Genomic DNA, 13,985 nt, shown 5'->3' with positions numbered 1-13,985 from the left:
AGGCCATTAACATTCAGGGTTATTATTGTGATATGATTTGTATTCCCAGTCATTTAACTCATTTTTTTTGACATGATTTGGTTTCTCCTTTATTTGGCTATTCCTTTAGTCTAGTTCCTCCCATTGCTGATTTGCTTCATTGTTTTTCATCTCTTCCTTATGGAATATTTTGCTGACAATGTTCTGTAATGCCGGCTTTCTTTTTGTAAATTCCTTTAGCTTTTGTTTATCATGGAAGGATCTTATTTCATCAACAAATCTGAACGTAAGTTTTGCTGGGTATAAGATTCTTTGTTGGCATCTGTTTTCTTTCAGGGCTTGGTAAATGTTGTTCCAGGCCCTTGTAGCTTTTAGGGTCTGGACTGAAAAATCTGCTGATATGTGTATTGGTTTCCCCCTGAATGTAATCTGATTCTTTTCTCTCGCGGCCTTTACAATTCTGTCTTTATTTTGTATGTTAGGTATTTTCATAATAATGTGCCTTGGTGTGGTTCTGTTGTAATTTTGTATATTTGGAGTCCTATAAGCCTCTTGTACTTGGTTTTCCATTTCATTCTTCAGATTTGGGAAATTTTCTGATATTATTTCATTGAATAGATTGTTCATTCCTTTGGTTTGTTTCTCTAAGCCTTCCTCAATCCCAATATTTCTTACATTTGGCCTTTTCATGATATCCTATAATTCCTGTAGATTCTGTTCATGATTTCTTACCATCTTCTCTGTTTGGTCAACTTTGTTTTCAAGGTTAAGTGTTTTGTCTTCAATATCTGAGGTTCTGTCTTCCAGGTGTTCCATCCCATTGGTTATGCGCTCTATGGAGTTTTTAACTTGGTTTATTGTTTCCTTCATTTCAAGGACTTCTGTTTTGTTTTTTTTCAGTATCTTTAACTCTTTATTGAAATGATCTCTTGCTTCCCGTATTTGCAGTCTTAACTGTTGATTGGTGCGATCATTGAATGCCTCCATTTGCTCTTTCATCTCCTCCTTCAATGCCTGCATTTGCTCTTTCATCTCCTCGTTTGCTTCCATGATTGTTTTAATTATGTACATTCTGAACTCCCTTTCTGACATTTTTTCTGCTGTGCTGTCATTGGGTTTTATTGATATAGTATCTCAGTTAGTTTGGGACATTTTCTTCCCTTGTTTTCTCATAATGGTCAGATGTCAGTGGGACTCTGAGATATTGCAGATTTCCAGTGTGTCACCTCCCAGCCTTCAGTAGCCAGAAGTCTTGGAGGAACTTGACAATGCAGTGCTTCTGAAGAAAGCTGCCCCTAGCCTGCTACTGATTCCAGGGCTTGGAGCTGGCTGTGTGTGGAAATGCTCTCATTGTGGGGTCTGCTCTGAAAAACTAGCCTTGAAAGGTGCCTCCCACCGGAGGGAGCCGGCCTGTTTGTGGAAGTCCCTGGCTGCCCTATCCTGGTTCCTGAAGCTGCCTGCGGGCTGGAGCTCACTGCTGGCGGGACTTGGAGCTGGCTTTCTGTGGAAAGGCTCTCACTGGGTGGCCTGCTCCGAGAAGCTGGCCGTGTGGGAGGAGCCCACAGCCGGAGTGTGTAGGGCTACCTGGGGAAGACTCTAGCTGTCCTGCCCTGCTCTGATAAGCTGCCCCTCTCCGGCCTGCCACCCAGGCCGAGCTTCACTCGGTGGGGGAGACTCACCCCTTGGCTTTATTTTAGTTCGAGTCTCAATGCCTCCCCTTCTTGAATCCTGAGTTCTGGAGCGACTGGAGATGCAGTCACCTGCTAGTCCATCATCTTGGATTGCCCTAACTTTCCTTTAATTTTGTATTATATATGCAAAATATATTCACCAAAGTCTACTAAGTAAAATAATTTTTATTTTCATTTATTTCAGACATGACAACTCAACATATCCACCAGTTTTCACCAGAGCATGCCATAAAAGATTTATTTTTAAAAATGATAAAGAGTAGATAAGGAAAATGTGACTTTGACTATTAACAGTTAAGAAAGTAATGGTAAAATGGGGATGAGAGCGAAGGTCTAATATCATATTATAATGGTCAAAACAAATTTGTAATGACTATCCTTAGTAACATTTTCACCATTAGCAGACATCAAGAACTTTTATATATCTCAGAAAAGAATTCAATTTTTGCCATTTACTTTTGAGGAGCTCTGTGTTTCTTCAAATGTATGTCCAACACAGTTTTTGAAACATAGAGTTTTTATGTTTCAATTTATAACTTGACAAATTTCAAATGTAGTGCTGATTTAGACTTTCAGTCAAGGGCTTCCATGGAAAAGAAATGTAAATTTGAAGGACAAATGTCTAATAGTGATTACTTTACATGATGTCCATTATTCTGCAATAAAACAATAATTTCTTCTTGGGCCAAAATGTACAATTTTCACAATTGTGGGAATATCCACACTGACCTATTATTTCTTAATCAAAATTCAGATATAGATTTCTGGAATTTATGCAACGTATGTAATGAAATGATTAACACCCTTACCTAGGTGTCTAACCTAAGTAATTACCAGTATATTTATATTAATAAGAAAAAAATATGAAAATAGTGAAATTCATAGACATTAGTAGTCAAAATCCCAGTGAACATCACTGTACTCATTTTGCACAGAGCCTTTACAACAATGGTAAATCTGAGAAAATCTTTCATCAATCCTCTAAACTTATTACCCATCCAAGAGTTGATATTTAAAAAACGACGTATAAAAATAGGGAATGTGAAATAGTTTTTAATCATCTTGGAATTCTTACTTAATACAGGATAATTCTTATTGGAAGAGAGACTTACAAATTTAAAGAATGTATCAAAGCATGGGATTGCTCAAGCATTTCTAAACACCATAGATAGTTTAGAAATGACAAATACTACGAATATAAAGACTGTGGCAAAATAATTAACCAAGAATCACTCTGTGCCAATCATCAGAGAATTCATACTAAAGAAAAGCCTCCAAAATATAAAGAATGTGTTGAATCTTTTTACAATTGCTCTACACTTACTAAATACCGGAGATGACATGGAAATGATAAAAACTTCAAATATAAAGAACAAGAAAAACCTTCTAATCAAAGGTTATATTTTACACAATACCAGGAATTTCATACTGGAGAATGATCCTACAAATATAAGTGTGCCAAAGTCTAAGAATTATTCACCCTTTCTCAAAACCAAAGTAATTGTATTCAAGAGAAATCCTACAAATGCAAAGAACATGATATAATTTTTTAATAAAATCACAAAATTTAGTCCACATCAGATGGTTCACACTAGAGGAAAGACCTACAAATGTCAAGAGTGGGGCAAAGCTTTTAATCAAAGATGGTAACTTACTCAACACCAGAGGGTTCATACTGGAGAGAATTCTTACAAATGTAAGGAATGTTGCAAAGGTTTTAATCAAAAATCACAACTTACTTGACATGAAAGAAGTCATACCAGAGTGAAACCCTACAAATGTCAACAATGTGGCAAGAATTTTAATCAAAGATGAACATTCTTCATCAGAAATCCATACTGAAGAGAAGCCCTACAGATGTGAAGAATGTGGCAAAGCTTTACCATATTCTTCAAGCCTTTCAAAACACCAGAGAATTCATACTGAACAGATGCCCTACCCATGTGAGGAATTGGCAAATTTTCCATATTATTAAGACACCAAAGATTTCATAATGAAGAGAAGCCCTGCAGATGTCAAGAACGGGGCAAATCATTTCTATATACTTTAAGCCGTTCCAAAAGCCAGAAAATTCAGACTGAGGAGAAGCACTGCAGACGTGAAGAATGTGGCAAAGTTTTCCATATCCTTTAGGCTTTATCAAGCAACAGAGAATTCATACTGGAGAAAAAACTTTGCAAATAAGAACATTGTGTCAAAGAACTTGAGGAAGCTTCAATTCTCATTGCACACCAGACGAATCAAGAGAGGGAACATATATAAACGTAAAAAAAAGCAAATGGGGGACAGGGGCGGCGGCAATAGTGGCAGCACTGGTGCAGCTGGCCCGGGTGGACGGAGGTGGAGGGTCGGGCGGCGGTGCCCCGGGTGGCTGGAGTTGGAAGGGCGGGGCGGCGGTGCCCCGGGTGGATGGAGTTGGAAGGGCGGGGCGGCGGTGTCCCGGGTGGATGGAGTTGGAGGGGCGGGGCGGCGGTGCCCCGGGTGGATGGAGTTGGAGGGGCGGGGCGGCGGTGCCCCGGGTGGATGGAGTTGGAGGGGCGGGGCGGCGGTGCCCGAGTGTATGGAGTTGGAGGGGCGGGGCGGCGGCTGGCCCGGGTGGGTGGAGTTGGAAGGGCGGGGTGGCGGTGCCCCAGGTGGATGGAGTTGGAGGGGCGGGGCGGCGGTGCCCGGGTGGGTGGATGGAGTTGGAATGGCGGGGCGGCGGTGCCCCGGGTGGATGGAGTTGGAAGGGCGGGGCGGCGGCTGGCCCGGGTGGGTGGATGGAGTTGGAATGGCGGGGCGGCGGTGCCCCGGGTGGATGGAGTTGGAAGGGCGGGGCGGCGGTGCCCCGGGTGGATGGAGTTGGAAGGGCGGGGCGGCGGTGCCCCGGGTGGATGGAGTTGGAAGGGCGGGGCGGCGGTGCCCCGGGTGGATGGAGTTGGAGGGGCGGGGCGGCGGTGCCCCGGGTGGATGGAATTGGCGGGGCGGGGCGGTGGCTGGCCGGGTGGGTGGAGTTGGAGGGGCGGGGCGGCGGCTGGCCCGGGTGGATGGAGTTGGAAGGGCGGCGCGGCGGTGCCCGGGTGGATGGAGTTGGAGGGGCGGGGCGGCGGCTGGCCCGGGTGGGTGGATGGAGTTGGAATGGCGGGGCGGCGGTGCCCCGGGTGGATGGAGTTGGAGGGGCGGGGCGGCGGCTGGCCCGGGTGGATGGAATTGGCGGGGCGGGGCGGCGGCTGGCCGGGTGGGTGGAGTTGGAGGGGCGGGGCGGCGGCTGGCCCGGGTGGATGGAGTTGGAAGGGCGGGGCTGCGGTGCCCCAGGTGGATGGAGTTGGAAGGGCGGGGCGGCGGTGCCCCGGGTGGATGGAGTTGGAAGGGCGGGGCGGCGGTGTCCCGGGTGGATGGAGCTGGCGGGGCGGCGGTGCCCGGGTGGATGGAGCTGGCGGGGCGGGGCGGCGGTGCCCCGGGTGGCTGGAGTTGGAAGGGCGGGGCGGCGGTGCCCCAGGGGGATGGAGTTGGAGGGGCGGGGCGGCGCCTGGCCGGGTGGAAGGTGTGGGAGGGGCGCGGCGGCGGTGCCCCAGGTGGATCGAGTTGGAGGGTCGGGGCGGCGCCTGGCCCAGGTGGGTGGATGGAGTTGGAAGGGCGGGGCGGCGGTGCCCCGGGTGGATGGGGTTGGAAGGGCGGGGCGGCGGTGCCCGGGTGGATGGAGTTGGAGGGGCGGGGCGGCGGCTGGCCCGGGTGGATGGAGTTGGAAGGGCGGGGCGGCGGTGCCCCGGGTGGATGGAGTTGGAAGGGCGGGGCGGCGGTGCCCCGGGTGGATGGAGCAGGCGGTGCGGGGCGGCGGCTGGCCGGGTGGGTGGAGTTGGAAGGGCGGGGCGGCGGTGCCCCGGGTGGATGGGGTTGGAAGGGCGGGGCGGCGGTGCCCCGGTGGATGGAGCAGGCGGGGCGGGGCGGCGGTGCCCTGGGTGGATGGAGCTGGCGGGGCGGGGCGGCGGCTGGCCGGGTGGGTGGAGTTGGAGGGGCGGGGCGGCGACTGGCCCGGGTGGATGGAGTTGGAAGGGCGGGGCGGCGGTGCCCCGGGTGGCTGGAGTTGGAAGGGCGGGGCGGCGGTGCCCCAGGGGGATGGAGTTGGAGGGGCGGGGCGGCGGCTGGCCGGGTGGATGGTGTGGGAGGGGCGGGGCGGCGGTGCCCCAGGTGGATGGAGTTGGAGGGTCGGGGCGGCGGCTGGCCCGGGTGGGTGGATGGAGTTGGAGGGGCGGGTGGCGGCTGGCCGGATGGATGGAGTTGGAAGGGCGGGGCGGCGGTGCCCCGGGTGGATGGAGTTGGAAGGGCGGGGCGGCGGTGCCCCGGGTGGACGGAGTTGGAGGGGCGGGGCGGCGGCTGGCCCGGGTGGACGGAGTTGGAGGGGCGGGGCGGCGGCTGTCCCGGGTGGACGGAGTTGGAGCGGCGGGGCGCCGGCAGTGTGGCGGGGGCGGGGCAGCGGTTGAGCCGCGGCGGAGCCCCGGGGAGTGTGCGCTGCTGGTTGGGGGGCTGCAGCGGGGCGTGTGCTGGGGCCGGTGGTGGGGAGGCCGGATCCTGCAGGCCCCCGGTACGACAGGATCCGGACTCCAGCCCGGACTAGGAGGCGCTGCCGGCTTTAGCCAATGTCACCACGCACATGGTGGCGGGCTCCGTGGCCGGGATCCAGGAGCATTGCGTGATGTACCCCATTGACTGCCTCAGGGTGAGACCTGGACCGGGCTCCGAACCCGACCTGGGGCTGACCTAACCCGAGTCCCGTCTAGTGCCAGGATCCTAACAGAGCTGGAGTCGACGGGGTTCCTTCTGGGCTCTGCCCGCTTCATAGGGTTCAACTGATATCCATGCAAGCAAGGTCCGGGCTGGGAGTTGAGCCCAGTCAGGAGGCAGGACTTACTTCTAACCGTCAGTGAGATCTGAATTGGGACTTAGGATAAAAAAATCTGTCTGCCAAAGTCCTGGATCCCACCTGGGACTAAACAGGTATAGGGTGGGATGGGGGCCCTGAAGCACAGGTAAGTGTACTAATTCGATTAAGATGAAGCCGACTGGCGTGAATCAAGACAGTGAACTGGATCGGATGGCTTGCAATCTGCTTTGAGTAAGTGCTTTTACCAGCTTCGTGCGTAAGACTCTTCCCTTAGAAGTGACAAGGCAGGAACCGCAATCTGGGATCTCTCAGCTAGATAAAAGACGTATTAATCTTATCCCGTGAGTGATTGGAAGTCGTTTTGCAGTCAGAAGTCAGAATTCCAGACTGGAAGTAGTATGGGAAAGATCGTGCTCGGGAAAAGATTTCGGTTTCTCTATGAAACAAGCGTGATATACCACCTATTTCCTGAACATAAAAATTGAACCCTGATTAAGATTGTGTGTGTGCATCAGCCCCCACACAAGAGAGGAAACTTTAGTGTATTTCTTTGGGCGCCTAAAGTTGACAAAAAGGGGAAAGTTGCCTAGAAGGGAAGTGTGGTGGTATTAGAAAATAGATGTAAGTGTGAAGAAAATAGAATGAGATGGACACAATGCCACAATTAGTGTGAAAGTAAAACTAATCGCATCCAAAACCAAGCAGGATGATTAATGGATCCAGAAGCGAGGTCCTTCTGAAGAAAGCTGAGTGAAGATGGGAAAAATTATTGTCTTTGCAGTTTTTATTCCCGAAGGTAGTAAAGGCGCCAACCACCAAACCTGAGGCCTAAATTGCAGAGGAAGTAAACTCCAGGAGTCTGTTGAAATAAACATGATTGAGCCTGGTGCTTCCTTTATGTGTTAAGGGAAATGGTCAAACAATATCCTGGCAGATTTTGTGTATTTTCTTCTCAAATTAGGAAAATGTTATGTATTCAGAAGAAAAGAGCGTCAATTTGGGCAATGCAAAACAACCCTCTTCTGCTTGCCACAGGTTCCAGTTACCATTTCATGTTTTCATAGTAATATGGATGAAGAAATGGGGAAAGAGCTCATGAAGCTTTGTGAATGACACTGAGTTGGTTCTAGTGCATTACAAGGTTAACTCCTAACAAGGATCATAGCCACTGAAAATGTGGTTAAATGCACTTAACTAACATGATTAGGATTTTAAATGCCCTTGTTGATTGATTGAGAGAAATAAACCAGTAAATTCCATGAGAAAGAAATAGAACCTTTGAAATGTAAAATGAATAAATACTAATAAAAAGATTCAGACATTTGTGTAGTGGACTCTAGGCTGAATGACTGGGAGTTAATAATGCTACATATCCAAAAGTTAATATGATCTAGCTGCAGAGTAACCTCACTCTACTTCAATCCTGAGTAGAATGCAGGATTTATGGTGCTGTTTCAGGATGAGAATCAAATGAAAAACAGATAGGGGAAAGCAATTTAATAACTTGAAAAATACAATGTAATAAATAATGTGACAAAGATATTACTACAACTTTAACTGTTGTGCCATTACAACGTAATGGGAGATTTTCTCCTGACACTGTATATTTTCATAATGCTATCGGTGCTATTGTTGCCATGAACATTTTTTAAATTCCTCAGTTAGAAATGCCTCCAGAATATTTGTGTGTATATCCTTAATGGGGGCAAATCTTTTTGTCCTGAGCCCCCCAAAATATAAATATAAATAAATACACACACACACACACACACACACACACACACACACACACACAAACATATCTCAGAAGATTGATTCTTAGAAGAATCATTTTCATTTGCCATTAATGCTGGAATTTAAATGATTAGAGGAGAGACCAGTATGAGTTAGTGTCCATTTGTCAGGCTATAGGTCAGTGGCAGAGTGCTTGCCTAGCATGTGTGAGGCACTGGGTTTGATCCTAAGCACTGGGTAAAAATAAAGGCATTCTGCCCATATACAATGACAAAAAAAAATTTAAAACAAAGATTGATTTAGTAGGAACAGAGATCACTCAGAATCATATACTATGAATGGGCCAGAGCTCACAATGGGAACTATTTCTTGGGGTCAAAGATTAGGTAGGACTGGATAGCAAGGAGATTGATTTACTTCTTGAGGCCTATGTGCCCACTGAGGAACACTTGTGAAAGAGGAGTTCCAGAAATGCTTTGCATAACCACAGCAATACTGGAATAAGTCTCTTACACCCTTCCAAGGCAACTATTTGGAAAAAGTTATTTTTCATTTACATGAACTTTGAAATTTTTGTTTTTGAAAAAATAGTCATGCAGGGATGGGGAAGTAGCTCAGTGGTAGAGCACTTGCCTTATATGCACAAGGCCCAGGGTTCAATCCCCAGCAATACAAAAAATAAAAAATAAAATTAGTTATGCAAAATTACAGTCATGCTCAAAGCCATACATCAAGGAAGTAATAATTTGATCTGAATGAAAAGTGTTCAGGAGTCTTCAAAAATCCAAAGGCTTATCTTAGAAGAATCATTTTCATTTGCCATTAATGCTGGACTTTAAATGATTAGAGGAGAGACCAGTATGAGTTAGTGTCCATTTGTCAAATGCTGTTGTGCGTGCATGAAAGTAAAATTCAAATCCCGACCTTCCCAGTTCACTTGTGCCCTGGCAGCTGTTCTTTTTTACCATAAATCCATGGTGGAGAGGAAAAGCAGCTCAATTTTACCCGAAGACAGGTATCATGTTGCAGTCAAAAGGACAACCACAGTGTTTGCAAATGAAAGCTGGTGTTGCTTCTTGGCATGCAGACCTGTGTATCCCCACTCACTTATCAGGGTCAAGTTGACTTAAAATATCCTTGGGAGGGACCATGGGAAGTCAACAGCCTTGGTAGGCCATGGCTATCCACCCATCTATTTTTGTGGTCATAATAGGGTGGTTTGGGAACCCAGATAAATCCCAGTTTCCTTTTCTAGGCCTCAGAAGCAAGCATCAGACTTTATAGGGAAAGACTCTGCAACCCAAAGCAGTGACAACCCTTCTCAAAACCATCTGACTAAAGTCCCCACCTGCTACCAAAGTACTGTTTTTGGTTCTCCCGCAGTGAAACAAGTTATCAACTTACATAACAAGTTAAAGAGGGAGAGAGCAAAGGGAGAGAAATCTTTTCCATTCTGGATATAAATTGTTATCTATACACCAGTGCGAGGTTAGGAAATGGAAACACTGACATTCGATTTTCTTGCATCTAATAATGATAGCAAAACATTCAATAAATGCCAGTTGTTCATGTGCTAAGAACTATCCCACATACATTTAATCTTTGAAACACCTTCATAAAGTAGACACCATTTCCATTATTTTATAGATGAAGAAAGGAGACTTAGAGAGCAGTTAAGTAACTTGTTCAACATCACAGAGTGTAAGAGGCAGGGACATGATTTGAACCCAGTCTGTGTGACTCACAAGCCTCCCTTACAGCCTCTCAGAAGCAGATTTCAAGACCCAAGCAAAGCAAACAGCTTCACAACAGGCTTGCCTTGAATATGTGAACTTCAGATTAGCAGGTGAACACATAAGTCATCATAGCCACAAAGAAACTTTAAAATAAACTTTAAAAAATGCAGAATTAAACCTGACTTATTAGGTTTAGAATCAGTTGCCAATGCCTGTTTCTGAAAGGTTTATAGAAGAGACAATGCTGCCATGATCTGTAAATTCTTGGATATAAGTAAATATTCCTTAGAGTATTACTTTAATGCAACAAAAAGTCTCTACAGCACATTGTGGAAATAAAAAAAGAAAAATGAAACATTCTTCAACAGTTGTTCACACCTTACACAACACTTGAGAATTCATATTGGGGAGAGAAAATACAAGTGTAAAGGATGGTACAAGCTTTTAGCAATAGCTCAAACATTACTAAGAACTGGAGAATTCATAATGCCCCAAACCATAAATATGCAAATAATGTGCTTAAGTCTTTATGTAAATTTTGAAATTTCTTCAATATCAAAATCCGATACCTGAAATGAATGTGAAAAGAGATTCATTCAAAGAAGATGTCTGAAATGAAAGAGTATTTATGATGAAGAAAATCTTGATAAATATAAAACATTTAGCAGTATCCTTATCTCTTCCTCATATCTTGATTTATATGAGAATGATAAATGGAGATAAATCATATAAATATATGAAGTGGGAATTTTACTTTGCTTAAAATTTATTAAAAATTATTAGTTGATGTGCAGAAATAAATCATCCAAAATATCATGGTATAATGCAGAAACTCACCTCTGAATGATACAAATTTATTATAAATCAAGATTACTAAATATCCTCATTAAAACTGGAGAGAACATAATTCTCACATATTTATTATACCAGAAAAAAATATGTTCCTCAGAGATTTTAATTAGTTCTGAGACTTTATTATGAATTTTTAAATGCTTTCTTCACATACATTATGTATGCTTTTTTTTTACTAAATGCAAGTAAATATTTGTTAATATGTTAGCACTGTTATGTATGTAATATCATGTCACAGATATCAACCTATTCTACTCTACTAAATGTTCTTTGTAACAGGCAATAAAAATAGTGGAATAACATCTCCATTAACCATTTTAGAAAGAGTAATAAGAGTTCAATTCCTTTGGAGCATATTATTCCCATAAATCAGATTTTTATTAATTTTTCTGCTCATAATTTTGGAGAAATCCAGACAATTGTAGATGAGATATGGAAATATGATAACAAGTCCCAGATTTCTTTCTTGAATAAGAGATTTTAAAGTTTTACACTGTGGAATGATAGTGCTTGAAATGTCTGAAATCCTGGAGAGTCACACACCCTCCCAAGCAGGGGAATCATAAAGACCCAGAGACAGAGAGCACTCCTGGAAGGTGCTTCCTGTGGTCCTGAAAGGTTTTCTCTCTTCTTCCACTGTCTATTCTTGGCCTTAGTATGTGTTAAGACATGTGATTGCAGGTTAGTTGACTGAGCAAGCTTCTTAGCCCAACCATTCAAGGGGCACCCGTGGGACCTGTCTCCAGCATGGATTTGCACACGTGTGCACAAATTGAAGTCCAGTGAGAAGCACTTCCCACTCCTTCAAAAGTGCACAAGAACCACAGGGTGACCGAGAACTTTTCCTCCAGGGTCTCGATCTGTATGTGCTTCTGCTCCCACTTCTTGCTGCCTGTGCATGTGCCACTGCCACCCAGGTGACTCTTCTTGACGTGGCCGACACCAGGGTGACCAGCATCATCCGGATGCAGCCACTGTCACTGCCCACCGCCTCCCCACCTTCTGCACAAGGCCTTCCTCCAGTGGTGGTGTACTGGGGTCGGGTCCTCTGTGACCACTGGCTGCAGTGCAGTCATGGTCATATGGTAGTGTTCATCCTCGTCCTCCTCTTCTCCCACCACTGTGGTCTCGATTGTCTCCACCAAGATGGTCCCCACCTTGATCTTGTGCAGCTCCATGGTCTTGCCCAGCATCTCTGGGCCTCGGTGGCATGTAGAGGGTTTCACCCCGGGCCATGGCTGAGGGCGATGTGGCGGCAGCCACCTGGGCTCCCGGGTGAGGAGGCAATAGCTCATGGGAAAGAAGGCTGAGAGAGGAAGTGGGCAAGCAAGTGGGCATGGAAAGATGTGGCCATGAGCTCTGGCTTCCCTCTCCCCTGGCATGTGCGCCCACATGCCCTCAGCTGCAGCTTTCTAGCTCCCCACCTTGCACTGGGTTGTACCTTCTCCCAACTTCAGAGCAGGCGCTCCCCTTCTTTCCTGTTGGACCTCCGCTTCCTTCCACACGTGCACACCAACTCTTTGACCCTAGCCAAGCGACATTCTTGGTTTTGTTATTGATGGTGTGGGTGCTTACGTGGCTTTGTAAGACAACTCCGTGTCTTAGAAAGGATAAGGTTTTGATCCAGCAGCTCCAATGGGCAGCAAGTGAGGAGAATAGTGATTTGGGGAGTGATTTTAGCTCTGATTCTAGTCCATGGGTCAGTTTATTTGGTTGTTAGAAGAGGACCAGGTAGGAATTGAGTGAAAGCCTCAAGTGTGTAGTTGTGGTACTTTGGTCAGTCACTGACAATGCTTGGATACCAGGACTTGAACTGCTGGGAAGGCATTGGCACAGAACCCTGAGAAGTAGTTTTAGATGGGGTTTCCCATGACACTCTGTCTTGCAGCTGCAGTTTGAGATATGGTGTTTCGCCTACCTACCAGAAACCCCATGTCAGCAGGCCAGCAAAGCCCTCAGGACCAAGAGAAATAGGTCACGTAAATGTAAGGGATATTTGTTTTCCTGAGCCAGAGGGGCACAGGGTCCCAAGAATCATTGTATTTGGGGAAAATATGGAAACTGGAAGTGCACAGGTGGCACTTGGTTTTCCTCTCCAGCCACCACTGACCATTGTGGTGACTGGAATGAATCACTTCACTCCCGTGAGACTTAATGCCTCACGTTTATGAGTTTATTTTTTTCTGAAAATCCCCTTTTTGCTTTTATAATTTTTTATTTGTAATTCCTACATACTACTGGTTTATGTCAGTATTAATTGTATTGAAATTAAAGTATGGATACATACGTGTGTGTGTGTGTGTGTGTGTGTGTGTGTGTGTGTATGTTTTTTATGTATTTTTATTCTTTGTGATGCTTACACCATAGCTCATATTTGGAGATAGTTCTGTCCTATTGATTAATGTATTCTCTAATAGTATATTCAGATTAATTCCCTGCACTCAAGTCTATCAATGTGTACAGGCCCCAGTCCTGCAATATCCTAGTTGGTGACTCTTGTAAATCCTCTGAGCTGAAGCAAACTGCATTGGGCTTAACATGCCTTTGTAGATATGTTCCCAGTTGATGTTTTTATATGGGAGAGTTGGTGGATCTTGTCCTATTTTATGACATCCTAATTCTTTCTTATTAGGTGCTTGAAACTGTCCATTTTTAGCATTGCTGATATAGATGCATCTTCTTTTTGAAGTTTCCATAGTGTGTTTTCTATCATAGTACCTATGGATGCATTATACAAGTTTTCAGATTTCTTCTGTGATGAGCAGATAACATATGTTGTTGTTTCTTAGTTTCCTAAAGCCATTCCTTAATCATTTCCACAAAATTTTCCAAGAACTTCTAAGAAACTCCAAAAGCATTCACTTGAGAATATTCTTCCCAGTGGAGAAGACAAGTAGGTGTCAATCTAGTGCTGAGTTTCTGAATAGGTGTCACTATTAAAGACCTAAGAGATTAGGAAAGGATGAATCATATGGTTTACTGGTGACATTTTGACTTTGCAATCAGGCTAAGTTGAACCTGAATCCAAGCCCAACTCTTTAATAGTCACGGGGTTTTGAAACATTCCTTTACATTAAAATTATATAAGTGTCATTTATAAGAAAATGCAGAATGATACCACTTCTGTGGAAT

The 13,985-nt window shown here is 45.5% G+C and overlaps 1 long non-coding RNA gene across 1 annotated transcript in view; it reads left to right on the top strand.

The window, feature by feature from the left end:
* LOC306643021 overlaps positions 1–13,985 on the top strand; it is a 657,668-nt gene that overhangs the window by 572,424 nt on the left and 71,259 nt on the right. The window lies entirely within an intron of this gene.

Source organism: Sciurus vulgaris (genome assembly GCF_902686455.1).
Source record: "Sciurus vulgaris genome assembly, chromosome: 13".
NCBI lineage: Eukaryota > Metazoa > Chordata > Mammalia > Rodentia > Sciuridae > Sciurus > Sciurus vulgaris.
Note: the sequence above shows the minus strand (reverse complement) of the source record. Positions and strands in the feature narration are given on the sequence as shown.